The sequence below is a fragment of the Sinocyclocheilus anshuiensis genome, unplaced genomic scaffold (genome assembly GCF_001515605.1).
Source record: "Sinocyclocheilus anshuiensis isolate Anshui unplaced genomic scaffold, SAMN03320099.WGS_v1.1 scaffold1079, whole genome shotgun sequence".
Taxonomy (NCBI): Eukaryota; Metazoa; Chordata; class Actinopteri; order Cypriniformes; family Cyprinidae; genus Sinocyclocheilus; species Sinocyclocheilus anshuiensis.
In genome coordinates this window covers 2150729-2165462 of record NW_015548207.1, presented here as the reverse complement: position 1 = coordinate 2165462, position 14734 = coordinate 2150729, and the positions used below count along the sequence as shown (strand labels likewise).

At 36.6% G+C, this 14734-nt stretch overlaps 1 pseudogene; it reads right to left on the bottom strand.

Moving 5' to 3' along the window:
* Positions 1 to 9347: 9347 nt before the first annotated feature.
* LOC107653543 (ribosomal RNA processing protein 36 homolog) overlaps positions 9348 to 14734 on the bottom strand; it is a 12947-nt pseudogene continuing 7560 nt past the window's right edge.

Genomic DNA, 14734 nt, shown 5'->3' with positions numbered 1-14734 from the left:
CGCCTCATTTTGGATACGAATATAACATCAAGTCATGCATAGACTATATTTTCTCTCTTAATTTAAATCTAGATTTATTCACACTCGCCCTTGAAAACCTCTACATGAACACACTTGGCCGAAAAAAAGTGTAATGTCTTGATTACTTAATTTTAGGGAATTAATTATTATTAATTCATTCAGGGTTTGAAAGGACTCGAATCTGAAAATTAGAGGTCCACCTGATTAAAACTTAATTCAAATTTGACAGTTTACACTTTAAATCAACGGTCGTCCAGCGAGCCGGTGATCTCAGTATATTTTAACAACTTGAATCTTTGTATTTCCCTGGCCACGGGTAATACGTTCTTTGATAAGTAAGCTACGAGCTAGGTAGCAAGGATCTTGGCAATGTTTCACTTTAAAATGTCATGACACCAGACAATACTTCTTTATAAATGAAAACAAATTTATTGGCTATTCTAGATTACATTAAAACTAAGCTAAAACACACATACACACATATACAGCTCAGAAGAATGAAGGAATGAGTTAACGGAGTTGCATGAAGTTTTCTTGGTTCTAACACTCGTTTCCACGAGTGGTTTTAAATTCAGCCTGGAAGATTGAAGAAAATGAGTTAATGGAGTTGCATGAAGTTTTCTTTGTTCTAACACTCGTTTCCACGAGTGGTTTTAAATTCAGCCTGAGAGAATTCACAAAGCAGATATTTTCTTATCTTTACTGCTTAACTCAATTCACCAGTTCAGCATCCATTTCAGCAGCTGTAAGATTTGTTTGTACTTGCGTTTTGCTGAAATCTGTGAAGCTGAGAGGTTTTCTCGTTGCTGACGATGCTTCCTGGATGGCTGCTGGAGGGAAATTCTCACGAGTTGGGAGTCTGCCATTCTTCTCCTGGACAGAGAGCTCTTAATCTGTCGCTTTCTGTTTATCGGATTTAGCAATTTATGCATTAGACGGTCATGGGGTCCAAGTGAGTCTGTCGCTGGAACATTTCCAGATACCATGTTCTTCGTTCTGTTGGAATGCAGGATGTGATGGGAATCATGTGTTAGTCACGTATAGATCCCGTGTGGCCTGAGGTTAGTTAATTTACTTCATCCTTTTCCTGTTTGGATATAATAGTTACATTCATCGGTGGTCACAAGACACCGTGGTTTCTATATGTTGTGAACGAACTTTCCAGTTCTGATACAAAGAAAGCTTTGTTGTCTCCTGATTGAATTAATTCGAAGCCTCATGATGAGTCGATTCAGTGGCATATCACAGTCCTGTGGTTTGTGGTATTAAGAAATCCCTACAAAGTGCAGGGGACAAATTTACCTTTTATTAAAAGTGGGGGGCGTAGAATACACATCATATTTGGGCAAGGGGTTTGTGAAAGAATCGAATATTATATCCTTCAATCCTCCCAGTTACTTAATGAAAATCATAAAAAGCCTACCGTCTGGAGAACCATCGCAGAAGTCATGAAAATAAAGGTATGTGTTTTTGTTTATGCTCTTCAGTTTAGTGCGTTACCAGTGGGTTGGTGCGAGAGCGCACACAGAGAAAAGTGTTGTGATTGGCTGAGAAGTTTTCTGAGGGGTGCTGTGATTGGTTTGCGCCACATCACGTCCCATTTGTCGTGTTCAGTCAGTGTGGTTGGACAAATCTCTTGTCACTGTGACTGCAATCTGGTTGTATCGCCGCTTGTTGTCATGACACGGTTTTCGTTATTTGAATAAAAATCAATATCTTATTTTATTTTATTTACAATTAGGCTATGCAATGAGCCAAAAACTGTTTGAACACATACTTATGTTACATGGTCAGGCAACCTGGTTGAATTTAATTTCTATCCCCACATCTATCTCTGAAATAACATATAACTAGTAAAAAAAAAATGTCTATTTCCATAAATATCAGTAAAGTGATCAGAAACCATCAGATAATTTAAAGTAAATTACATAAAATGGTTGGTATCTTAAACTGAGCTTATTAACCAAAGGTACTTCTCGTAGAAGTTTAAACTAAGAGAAACATCACCATCGCAACACTGTGATGCAGTTGTCACTGCTGCCTCACACCTGAGGGAGTTCCTATGGCAACATGAGCCTCAGGTGATACCGCTGCTGTTCTGATGCTCAAAAAAGAAACTGGAAAAGACTTTAAGGAGAGTCAACAATGAATCATGCTCTATGAGGGCATTGTCATATTAAAGGCTGCTTCTGTACCTCTATTAACATGGCAGATGGTGTGATAATGGACCAGTTTTTGTCTGGTATACTATCACTATGCAGGTTGTAAAAGCAATGACAGTTTAAAAATCAACATTAAACCACATTTGTAACCCATTTTAACTCTGTAATATGATGTATTTTTGGGTGGCACATATGTCTGACTTTAATTAAGATGAATTGCAGGTTAATTTAAGGATGTCATAATACCATCCGCCATTGTTTTTTCTTTTTTTTTTTTTTGCTATATTATCACCGTTGTCAGTGATTGCATTGTTTCTGGGTTGAAAGGCAATTTATAGCACCATTATCAGTTATTATTTGATTAAACTGTAATGAAGACACTTGAAGGCATATGTTCAGTTAATCAGTCTTTGGCTTTGTTCGTTCATTTTTAAAATTCATTTTGAATATAATTAAGCATCTTAATATTCCATACACATTCATCCCATTGTTAACAACTCCATATGGGGCATGTTTTATGCGGGGTATGAAATTAATATATCAGTGTCAAGACACAAAGCAGTCTTCCTTTGAATGTTAAACACTAAAAAAATTAATTTCACACTTTTGATAGTGTATATTCAAAAGCCAAAGAAATAATTACTTTCCACTAGGTATAAAAGTCTAGATAAAAATTCAATAAGAGTGATAGTTTCAGTTAAAACTGATTTGTTCAGCGACCACTGAGTGAAAGATGAATCAATCACTCCGTTTGTGCCTAAGAGAAGATTTGAGAAGCCAGAGCCGCTGTGAAAAAATCTGTCACAGACTTGTTTACATTGTCAGAAGTACTTCTCTTGAGGAGTCTTTCAAACTCCTTTGTCTTTCTGCTTAAGATGTTTTGTACACATATCTGTCATATTAAACCCTGACAAGTTGCTGCCTGATATGATAAAAAACAAGGCTGAGGCATTGTGGGACAGCTTAGTTTGTTTTACGTAACCAAGCATTATATGCAGCTCATGAGTTTACATGCACCTCACAAAATCTGTAAGATGTTTAGTTAAAGGTTAGATGATAGATAGATAGATAGATAGATAGATAGATAGATAGATAGATAGATACCACCAAAAATACATTGGTAACCACCTAGAAACCACCCAGAACATACTAAAAAACACATGGAAACCACTCAAAGTACCCTATAGCAAACACCCAGAACTTTCTAGAAACTATACAAAATACCTCAGCAAACCCCTAGCAACAACCCATAACAATCTAGAAATCATCTAAACAACCCAAAGAACCATAGCAACTACCTAGAAAGCACCCAAAGTACCCTAGCAACCCTGAAGAGCCAAGAACCTGTACAAAATGCCCTTGCAACCACATTGCAGCCATGCACTATCTGAGAACCGCAAGATTTTCCTGGCCAAGCACAACCTACATATTCTCCAAATCTAGTTTTGGCAAGTCTCTTATATGCCGCTATTGATGCAGAAATTACAAAGACCTTCACCTTTAAAGGTGACATATCATGAAAATCTGACTTTTACAGGTTTCAAGTGCTATAATCAGGTCCCCGGTGCATCTACCAACCAAGGAAACGTGAAAAAGATTAACCCAGTAATTTTGTTTTAGTAAGCCTTTTTCTGCAAGTGTCACCCTTGGTGACGAGGGAAAGGGATCTCATTATAATATCACCGCCCCTTAATCTGTAAATTTACACTCATGGTGCAGTCATTTTGATTTCGCGAGTGACAATGGTATACCAGCTCTACTGCCATGGCGAAAGTTTGAGCAAAACATGCTAACTGTTCTGTCTTTGGCTGCACAGACAAGCACAGAACACTGTTTAGAGTCCCAGCCTCAGAGGAGACAAGCAGTGGATTTATTGATTTATTTACTGTATATTGCTGCTGCCACACAGTTCTAAAATAAACAAGCGATTTATTTCCCAGCTGTTTACCTTCACAGACACAACCGTTTTTGTTACTCGTGTGTTTTTAACGTAGACATGTGTGAATGAGAACTTAGTACTCACATGCTGTGTGGTGGTCACTTTCTGTGCGTGTGCTTCAGATGTGTGCACTCAGAAAACCGTATATCAGAAGTTTAAACTCATATGGTTTAAAACGCATGATTTTAGCGCGATAAACATGATAATCAGAACCAAAACATGTTTTTAGCAGGTACGAGCTATAATGGCGCAGCTCTATTCTGGAAAAGGGGGCGGGGACAGTGTTGCCAGATTGGATGGACGATTTCCAGCCCAAAAGCTCACAAAAACCCACCCAAAAACCGCCCAAAACTTTAACTGTCAAAATAATGTTATAGAATATGTAAATCAAGGTTGATAAGGGCCATTTTAACTCCTTAAAACAAAATATTGACAACAAAATAGGCTAATATAAATTATAAATAAGATAAATTTCGCAGATAAACGGATCAAATCGGGACGAATAGCCTACAAAATATGCAAGCAGACACTGTCAAAACGGCAATCATGAAATTAACCGATACCCTCGAAACAACACATGCATGATTTTCAATGTCAGCAGTCAGTTTAAATGCAAAAAGTGCCCAATATAAGTGATAAGAAAAAGCAACGTAATTAGCAGGTATTTCACACTCGTTCATGCGCACACCATGACAGTCAACTCAAAACTGTGTCATTCATTGATACTTAATTATAATCCGACAATTAAAAAAATAACAACAACAATAATGCTTAGACAACAACATATAGAGCTTACCTTTGTGTCGCTCTATAATTTTACACAGAACTAGAGGAAGCCTCTTGTTAAGTTCATATTGTAGAACATAATACAGAACTTTGCACAGTCAAAACTAATCAAGTCTAGCAGTTTTCAAGGATTTATCAATCTGGGCCGTTTAAAAGATAAGAGGATCGTATAACCGACATATTTAGTTTCGGTTATGATTAATTCAAATGTGCTCTGATTTCGGAGTTGCAGTGATAGATCCTTCATGTCATCTCACTCCCCAATAATTCACGTTTTGAGAGTTGAGTCACTCTCCCACTCTTTAACTTATATTTAGGCATTGTGATTACTTGAATATACAGTCATACTACATTCAAAATCAGATACGTTATAACTTATCATGCTAAAAACTAGTCACTCATGAATCATAACGTCCGTCTGCTGAGCCCTCGTGATAAGTGCGGCTGTCGACGTTTACATCAGCACCAGCGCCTCTGCAGTGTGTGTGTGTGTGTGGGTGTGTGTAGTAACGTTATGATGACTGATTGGATGCAGTATACATACTTGGGCTTGATTTGTTAAACAATTAGCCTATGCAATTTATATGTTTGAAAACCGCCAAACTGACCCCAAACCAGCCCAAATTTTGTTTACCCGCCCAAGCCAATTTTTACCCACACAATCAAATTCAAAACCGCCCAACTGGCAACACTGGGCGGGGAGCAGCAGCTCATTTGCATTTAAAGAGACAAGCCCGAAAAACAGCCTGTTTCTGCTTCCACTCAAAATAGGCATTTTCAACATGATATAATAAATGATCTGTGGGGTATTTTGAGCTGAAACTTCACAGACACATTCTGGGGACACCAGAGACTAATACTGCATATTGTGAAAATGGGCATAATATGTCTCCTTTAAATAAATTATTTGTTTAGTTGTTCTTTGCCCCTTTTGGGAATCTAAACTCGAAGGAGAAATGTCAGGAAAGTTTGTTTCATGAATCTACAATAGGCCTGAATAAGAAAAGATTTGATGTATTTATATTTATGTGCTTTCCGTGCCCATATTGAATGCAAAGCCTAAATATTTATTTTCTTTTGTCTTGTGTTTCACACTCTAAGTTTAGGGCTGATTAAACCAAATGTGATTTAACCTGCAAGCGTTTCAGCCAGAAACAACCATTTTATATTCAAGTAATATGGCTTTGCTTGGTACGGTGATAAAAGTTCGCCTGCTTTCGCAATGTCCTTTTGTCACACATCCAAGCTCAAATCCCTGATTACCAATGCAGTTAACGCTAACCTGACACAACATTAATCCCATCTGCACCATGTTGCATCTCTAAATGTGTCCTTGATTCCCTTTCACCACCTTATTTGTAAAATCCACATATCCATGGTCATAAACAAATCTTTAGCCTTGGAGAGCACACATGTGAGACTTGGGCAGCATCTCGAAAATCCACTTTCCCTCCGATGGTCATCAGATGGATAATCTGATGGGCGAGAGAAACTGAGGGGTGCGGTAATTCAATCCAGGCAGCAGTTTGCTTCTCAGCACTCAGTCGGCTAATGTCATTACGGACAGGACTGTCGTAATGTGTCAGGGGACGAGGCGGAGGTGTCGTGGAGTCAGCGTCTGTAAGGCACACAGCTCCCTCCTCATTTAGCAGTAGATTTCCCAGCAGGCCGCCCCTGAAATGGATTGTTGGCTCTTGGCAAGGCAAACCACTCTATCTTACGAAATCTTTCAGGGGAGAATTGAAAAAAGTGTGAAGACACTCTCTTTTGATTGTTAAGGTGTTAAAATTATCTTCATCTTGATGAAGTAGTTTGAAGTCAAGTCAGAATGATCCTATACTTGCCAGTTGAGCATGCAAAAATGCCACTTTAGGTCGTATTTTTCAGTGGGAAACTTTGGCCTTTATTAGTTTAAGTCATTGATTAAACACTTATTTCTGGTGGAAATAAATTGGTATTGACCATTAGAAGTTGAGAATTTAGACTGGACAATTTAGATGTTTTATGTACCACTGGTGAAAAAAGCGAAGCTTGTCTGAAAATGCTTATGACCAAACTACATTTCCTATGATCCTACATTTTCCTATGTTTTATTGTAAATTGGAAAAAATCATATAATCAATTTTAATATCAATACATGGGTTTCATCCATATCGTCCTCCATGTTTTCTCACTGACGCCCCAACTCTTAAAATTTTCTTATAACTTTGTGGTGATGTTCATGTGCATTTAACTGCATTTAACAAAACTGGCAGAGATTTGTAAATTGCTTAAAATGTCTGGGTTTTGGCTTTGTTTTCCTACTGACGTGCTCTCTACAGTCCTCATTCATTATATATATATATATATATATACACATATTTGCATTGCTTTAACTGTTCTCTATAGATCCCACCTTCTCACACACCATGATTGGTCAATTGTGTACAATGCCTGCACACTATTGGTCAAGGTACTTTTCAGCCATTACCTTTAGCAAATCTGAAAACAATAGGAAAACAAAGCCAAAACTGAGACATTTTAGGAAATGTAGAAATCCCAGCCAGGATATGTCCGGGAAAAAGAGGACGTATGGTCACCCTACACACCTTGAATGCATCATTTGCACTTCATTACATTGTACTGGCATTAGAGAAGCTTCCTGTCTTTGTCAGGAATTTACAACAAAAGAAGGAAATATTAAATTGTCCAGCGAGTCCATTTTGTTTCAACCAAAATCACTCAAGTCTTAAGTAGAAGCTTCCAAATGATGATTTGAACACTGAAAATTGACCATGGTTTTGCAAAGTATGATACACTTACGTGTTGGTACTATCATCCAATTAGACACAGTAATTAGTGATAAGGGAAAAGATTAAGTTTAGGTGCATGTACACCATTCTTATCAATCCATAATTCAAGGTTGAGGACTGAAATAGGTTTAGGACTGTTTCTTTGATAGGAATGTTATTCCAGGACCAACAAAAGTTGATCAAAAATTGAAAGGAGCATGTCCTAAAAATCACGTTTCAGTGCATTCTTTGTTTTAATGCCCTTTGCCGAGGTCTGAGGCTGGTCTGTTTCATTTCCCAATCCCACTCCACTCATTCCACTGTTGTACCCATAAATATGAAGACGTCAACAAAGTGACAAGTTGGTAATAAAATGCAAATCTGTCCTCTGTGCCTATTGCGACTGTCTGAAAAGAGTCTCGGGTTGCCTTGGTTTACTTTCCTGCGCATGAAGGCGTAGCAATAACCTAACTCGTGGATTAAGAATGATGGTTCTCAGTTTAGCATTCCCCGATCCCTGCTTGTGTTCCAGCAATAACTCCTTTGGGTGGCCCAATGGCCATAGAGTGTGACAAATGCTACAATCTTCTGTTTAGCCGAAGTGTCAGATTCTTATTAATACCGGAAATACGACCGCATCTTTAACGGCAGATTTAGGATGAAGGGGAAGGGATTGTGTACTTTAGATTCCTGACAAGATTTCTAAAAGCCTCCGGTGACTCAAAGAAAGGAATTAACTGCAGAGGAATGACTCCGACATGAAACCAAAGGTTAAGGAAGGCCACTAATCCACCGTTCTGTATTCAAGCGAGGATGGTTTCAAACACGAAAGTCTTAGCTGTGGTGTCCTGCTTTAAAATCAAGCCCTTCTTTAAATTTGCAGACTGCATTAAATCCACCCCCTTAAGGGACGTGATGGACTCTAGTTGCACATGGACCAGCAGGTTAGGAAGATATATAGCCATGATAGTCCCATCCATTACTCAAGGATGCAAATTAAATGACTAAGTGAGGTCTTTACCCTTGTGCGGCTCGAGCCAAGGGGTGTTTGTTCCAGGATTGCAAGGTTTAGGAAACCCTTGCTACAAAGTAGGTTAATCCAGAAGAACACAAAAAAAGCTGAACACTAACAGATTAAACTATGACGCTGTTGAAAATTGTGATTTCTCAAGCAGGGTCCTTGCTGTCTGTGTCTTAATCATAGCAATTTCAAGATATGGCCGTCTTCGAAACCCTGTGGATTCACCACAAACAACCTCGGCCTAAACAGGCCGTGTTTAATTGGTTCATGATCTAGACGAAAGGGAAATATTTTTGGATTTTGAGAGGGCAGATACAAATGCGAGCTGACTCATCCTGTTGACGGATGTCTGTATGAAATGGGTTTATGTCTAGTGCCCTTGAGGTCAAAAAATTGGATTAACGTCATGCGGTGGCAGTTCAGATAGTTGATTTTTCTGCGTATTAAGTTTTGCTGGTTAGGAACTGTGGTTTGTTGAGACAAAAAAATCAGTAGAAGAATCAGACAAGAATCAGTAGCTCCATCCAGTGGTAAAATAAGAGTGTCAGAGAATAAATTTAGGGATTTTATTTTAAGAAAATGTTCAAAACATAATGCAAAAAAAACAAAACACAATGGATATTTAAGAAAAACATCTTAAATGGCAAACCTGTTAACAAAACACATTTAAATCCATATCTGTGCAAATGTAGGTGAAATATACACCTCAAATTACACCAAGTTCTCTTAACATCACAGTCCAGCAGGATTTACTTTTCAGCAGACGTCCTTCTGCATTATGTCACACTAAGACAAATAATCAATTCAAGGTGCCACAGATGAGCCATGATTGGTCCATATATGGCGCTTCTTGTGCTGATTGGGCAACATTTTGCGATCCTTGGTGGCATTACGTTTCCTCTTCTTACTCAAGAAGTTCTCCAGCTTCCCGCTCTTTTTCAGCTCGCTGTACTTCTCAGCCAATTCCAGCTTCTTCTTGTCAGCTGTAGAAGGGTTTTAAAGATGTCATAAACTAAAAATGAGCATATTACCAGGTTATTTGATCTTTCTTTGCTAACTAACACGGTTACAAACACTGGCGCTCAAAAGAAAGCTGAATAACGGGACATTTACAAACAAATGTTCTCCAAAAGAATCATTAAGTTCTACATGTTCTATAAATATAATTCAACAATGTAAAAAGTCAAGGAACAGCATAAAAAGAAAGACAGATTTACATTTCTTCAGGTAGAAAGGTTTGTGTCCCTGGCCAACCAGCTCTCTCTGTTTCTGCTTGAAGTGAAGTTCCTTTTCTCTTTCATGCTCTTGTCTCTGTCGGGCCCTCTGCTGGTTTTCCTGTTGTATACACACACATGCACACACGGATTAGATATAAAACTAATCATAAGCAGCAATATTAAGGTTATCACAACTGTAATGATGTTTTATATAGCTTTCTTTGAGTTATTCAAGTTTAAAGTGTCTGTATATTTTAAACGTACCATTCTCTTAAGCAAGGCTTTCAGTTCTTCCTTTTTAGTGTCTGATTTGGCTTTCACGAATTTCTTTCTCACTATCTGAAACAAATAGCAGTGGGCATACAAATAATGCATATAATGAAAACAAACAGGAATCGGTAAGGCATTTTAGATTTTCACAGACCTTTGTTTCCTTTTGGCGGATGTCATTAATGAATTTGTACGTCTGAGAAAAAATGTCAGGTTTGTATTCTCCTGAGAGGTCATCAAAGCGAGGGTCCCCTGAAATCTGAAAAAGTTAGGTTTAAAAAGTAAAAAATCAGGTCTCCATAGTTTGTTTAAATCCCTAACCCTAAGTACAAGCAATCATTAATTAAATAAACTCCTAAAACGCACCATTTTCTTGATGGGAACGACTTTTCGAAGGAAAGGCACGTTTCTTTGCAGAAATCTCTTGAGGTCTAAGAAACATACAGTGATTAGACAAAACATACACATAGCCACAAACAGCTAGACAAAATAACTTTAACTCACACAATTGCTTATTTTTGTGTACGATGCATCACTACAAACAGTCATCAAAGTTGGTTAAAAATGTTTAAAAACCTAGTTGAGCAGTTAAGTGTTGTTATTGTTATTATAAAACTCATTTTTATAATTCCTTTGATGATTATAAAAATCATCAAAGCTGAAATCTAATAAAACGTGAATATTAGATTAAAACTTAAAAATAAAAATTGGACATGCTGCCTTGACAACTAACTGAAATAATTTGAAGTAGTAAAATTACAAAAACTAAAACTGAAATATAGCTAAACAGAAACATAAAAAAAAACTAAGAAAAATGAAAAAGCACATAACATAATAAAAAATATAAAATAAAAGTAATTTTCAATAATTAAAGTGGAGCTGAAATTAAATAAAATATAAATATTAGATTTAAAAACATACAATAAATAAATAAAATAATGCAAATAATAAAGACAAAAGCTAAAGTAATACAATTACTAAAACTGTTTATTTATATGAATTTAACAATAATTTAGTCATTATAATGTAACTAAAATTAAAATGGAAAATAAGTATATAAAATTACTAAAACTGTTTATTTATATGAATTTAACAATAAATTTGTCATTTTAACTAAAATTAAAATGGAAAACAATTATATAAAAGCAAAATATGAATAAATCCTATAATAATTAATCAATATAAATAACACTAAACACTACAGGTACCTGTGTTTATTTAATCGTTTCATGGGCGCGTTTTTTTTCTGAGCCTTTGTGGAACCATAAGCAATTTTATTGTACGCTTTTGTTCCAACTTTATTCTGTAGCCTCATGATTTCCTCAAAGGGCATGGTTGATAATTCTGTTACAAATACAAAGACATGAAAGTAAATGTAACATGGCTCTTTTAAACAGCGGCAGCAATTAAATATTCCTAATTAATAACTTAAATGATAAAACCATTGCCAGGGTTACATAAATATCTGGGCCCGTATGTATAAAACTTCTCAGAAATGCTCTTAAGAATAGTCTTAAGCTTTGACTTAAGTGTCAAAAAATTCTTAGTAAAAAGTAGGACTTTTATAAAGAAGCTAAAAGCAGCTTTCAGTAAAGTCTAAGACTGATTCTTAAGTGTTGACTGAGGTGACACTTAAGTGTTGTGAACTAAGGACTACAATGATGTCAACACAAAATGGCTGACCTCAACCTCTGAATCAGCCAATAGTGAGCCTGCTCATGTAAAGTCACAGCAGCACAACACCAATCATTTAATGTAACTACAATAAAATCATTTAATTAAGACACTGAAATATTAAAAAAAACAAATTTTTTTGAATGCTTTGCATTGTGCAAAATTATCACAAATTATTACTGATGCTTCGTTTTCTATTGGTATGTCTCCTCGTTTACAGTTGGAGCAATGATGTGAACATGAGTTCAATCAGTGGCTCCAACTTCATGAAAGCCCACAATCCTCATAAAAGTGGCTTGTTTTTGCGATATGGTTTGGCGGTCAGTTGGAAAGTTAATTAATTGCCATATAGTAGTGGCCAAAAGTGAGGTCCGGCCTAGGAAATTTCACCCGTAATTAAAAAAAATAAAATAAATGAATGTTCAAGAATTTGCAAGCATATTGCATAGTTGCTTAGAGTCAGTTGTTTTATTTGTGACAATAATGCAATGAAACAAGCCAAATTGAGCAGTCATAATTTTTGGCATGGTGTCATACAAAGAAATTATGAACACATGCAAAAACAAGAGGACCAATGACATTTTAATAACTTATTTTGTAGTCAGTGTGCCAGTGTTGCCAATTTAGTGTTTTTTGTCACTACACTTTTAAATTTTTTTTTCAAAAGCCTAGCAACAAAATCAGTTTCTTGGACAAACCTTATGTACATTCCGAGACTCTCCCATGACGTCATAAAGGTGAGTTCACTGATCTATATAAATATAAATATAGATCAGTGAACTCACCTTTACGAGGTCATCTAGCAACATTAAGTGACCAGGTTTAGCTACTTTCGATTATAAGCAGTTGGCAACACTGGACAGTGTTTTTTTCCCCTTTGTATTTTAGTGGTTTAAGTGAAAGCCAAAAAAATGTAATTACTACATTTCTGCAGTTAGAGCATTGACTTGTTGAGTGGAAGAGGTTATTACATTTCTTACTTTGTCAGTTACAAAAAAAAAAAAGAAGACTTTTTGATCTTGACAATCAAGTTTGTATTGTTTTATCAACTCCATATCATCATATAACTCCAATATATCTTCTCTGGAAAGTGTTTGTTTCCTCCTCTGTGCTGCTATCTTGTTACTCCTAACTAGGTTAGGAGACCTCTGTCCGAGTATATGTATAATTCTTGTCAAAATAAATGTGGGACACTTTTATATTTCTGTTTGTTGCATTTAATACGATAGCTTTGTGATTTCATTCATAATAATCCGGACAATGACCACTAATAATAATAAAGCAGTATCTTAAAATTAAATGTAGGGTACAATGGGGCTAAAGGCCCACCTTAAAGTGGTCCTATTATGCTCTTTTACAAAGTCTTTCTCTTAAATAATTTAGGAGCTGGGACCTAGTCTTAACACTTAGGAACCTTTATGAATCACTCTTATTCTTAAGTCTAGGAATAAGAGTAAAATTACGTCATTCTTAGAATTTTGACACTTAGGACTAAAAATGTACTCTGAGCGGCTTTATACATACGGCCCCTGATCTGACCTTTTCCTTCCGTGTGTGATTGTACATTGCTGACTCCATCTTCAGGGTTACTATCTGCTTCATCTTCATCGTTACTATCTGCTTCATCTTCATCACTCCCTGACTCATCTTCCTCTGCAGATGCATCTTCATCTCTCAATTCCTCTTCATCCTCTCCTGAAGTTTGCATCGTGCTCCTTTTACTAAGTAAAGCAAAGTTTCTCTCCATCTCTAAAACGTCCTCTTCATCATCTGAACTCTGATGTTCCATTGTAGTCAGTTTCTTTGCTGAATTAGGCATTATGTTTTGTTTTTTGTCCTTTTTTTATTTAGCTTGTTTAGAGCTGTAGAAACGAGGCATCGTTACGTTATTAAAGGGAAGAAATGTGAGAACATATCAAATGAAATATGTAAATAAACAGATTTACTTGTTAATGGTTACTTAAGATCAATTAAATGAATGCTGAATAATCTTGCACAAATGCATTAAAACTGGTCTGAATACGGTTGTGTCAAGTACAAAATTATAATTACAAATGATAGATTTCTACAGACAATATGAATGTCCTATTGTTATCCAACTACAGTAAGAACTATACGAAACGCTGCATTTGTTTATTAGTATTTTTCTGAAATGCTCGTACTTACTGTGGTGGTGTTTTTATCCAGACATCTGTGCTAAGTACCAACAGACAAACATGCCCATAGAATGAGGAAAATCTTAACACGACATTTTTATTAAAGATGTAATGTAGTGCCACTTAACGCAAAGAACAATAAATGTCAACAATTATTATGTCACAGAACTAGCGAAGATGACTATCTGCGAAAAATGCGCTTCCCATGCGCACGTGGAAGTTTGAGAACAGCGCATGCGCGTCAAAACGCGCCTATCAAAATAAAAGTCCGAGTATATGTATAATTCTTGTCAAAATAAATGTGGGACACTTTTATATTTCTGTTTGTTGCATTTAATACGATAGCTTTGTTATAATGCTCAGGGACAGAGTTAAAAAATAAATTGCAACCACTGTTTCCTGACATCATCCGCTTTTGGAAGCCCAAACAAAGACGTTTGGTCACGGAGGTGAAAAAAACAGCGTTTCAGGCGGTCGCACACAGGACGAGAAGCGCAGCGTTGCGTCGCGCCACGTCTTTAAAATTCAAATACTTTATTTTCTATGAGTGTAGGCACACTGGCGGCGTTTGTCCACGGCGCCCAGCTACGTCGTGTTATACTTGTAAGAATTGTTCTAGACATGCCGAAAATTTCAGCTCTTCAGCAGCTCTTCTTCTTGGTTTTCTCTGATGCACTAACTCTGCAGCAGCACTTCTTCTTCATCATCTCGTCTTAT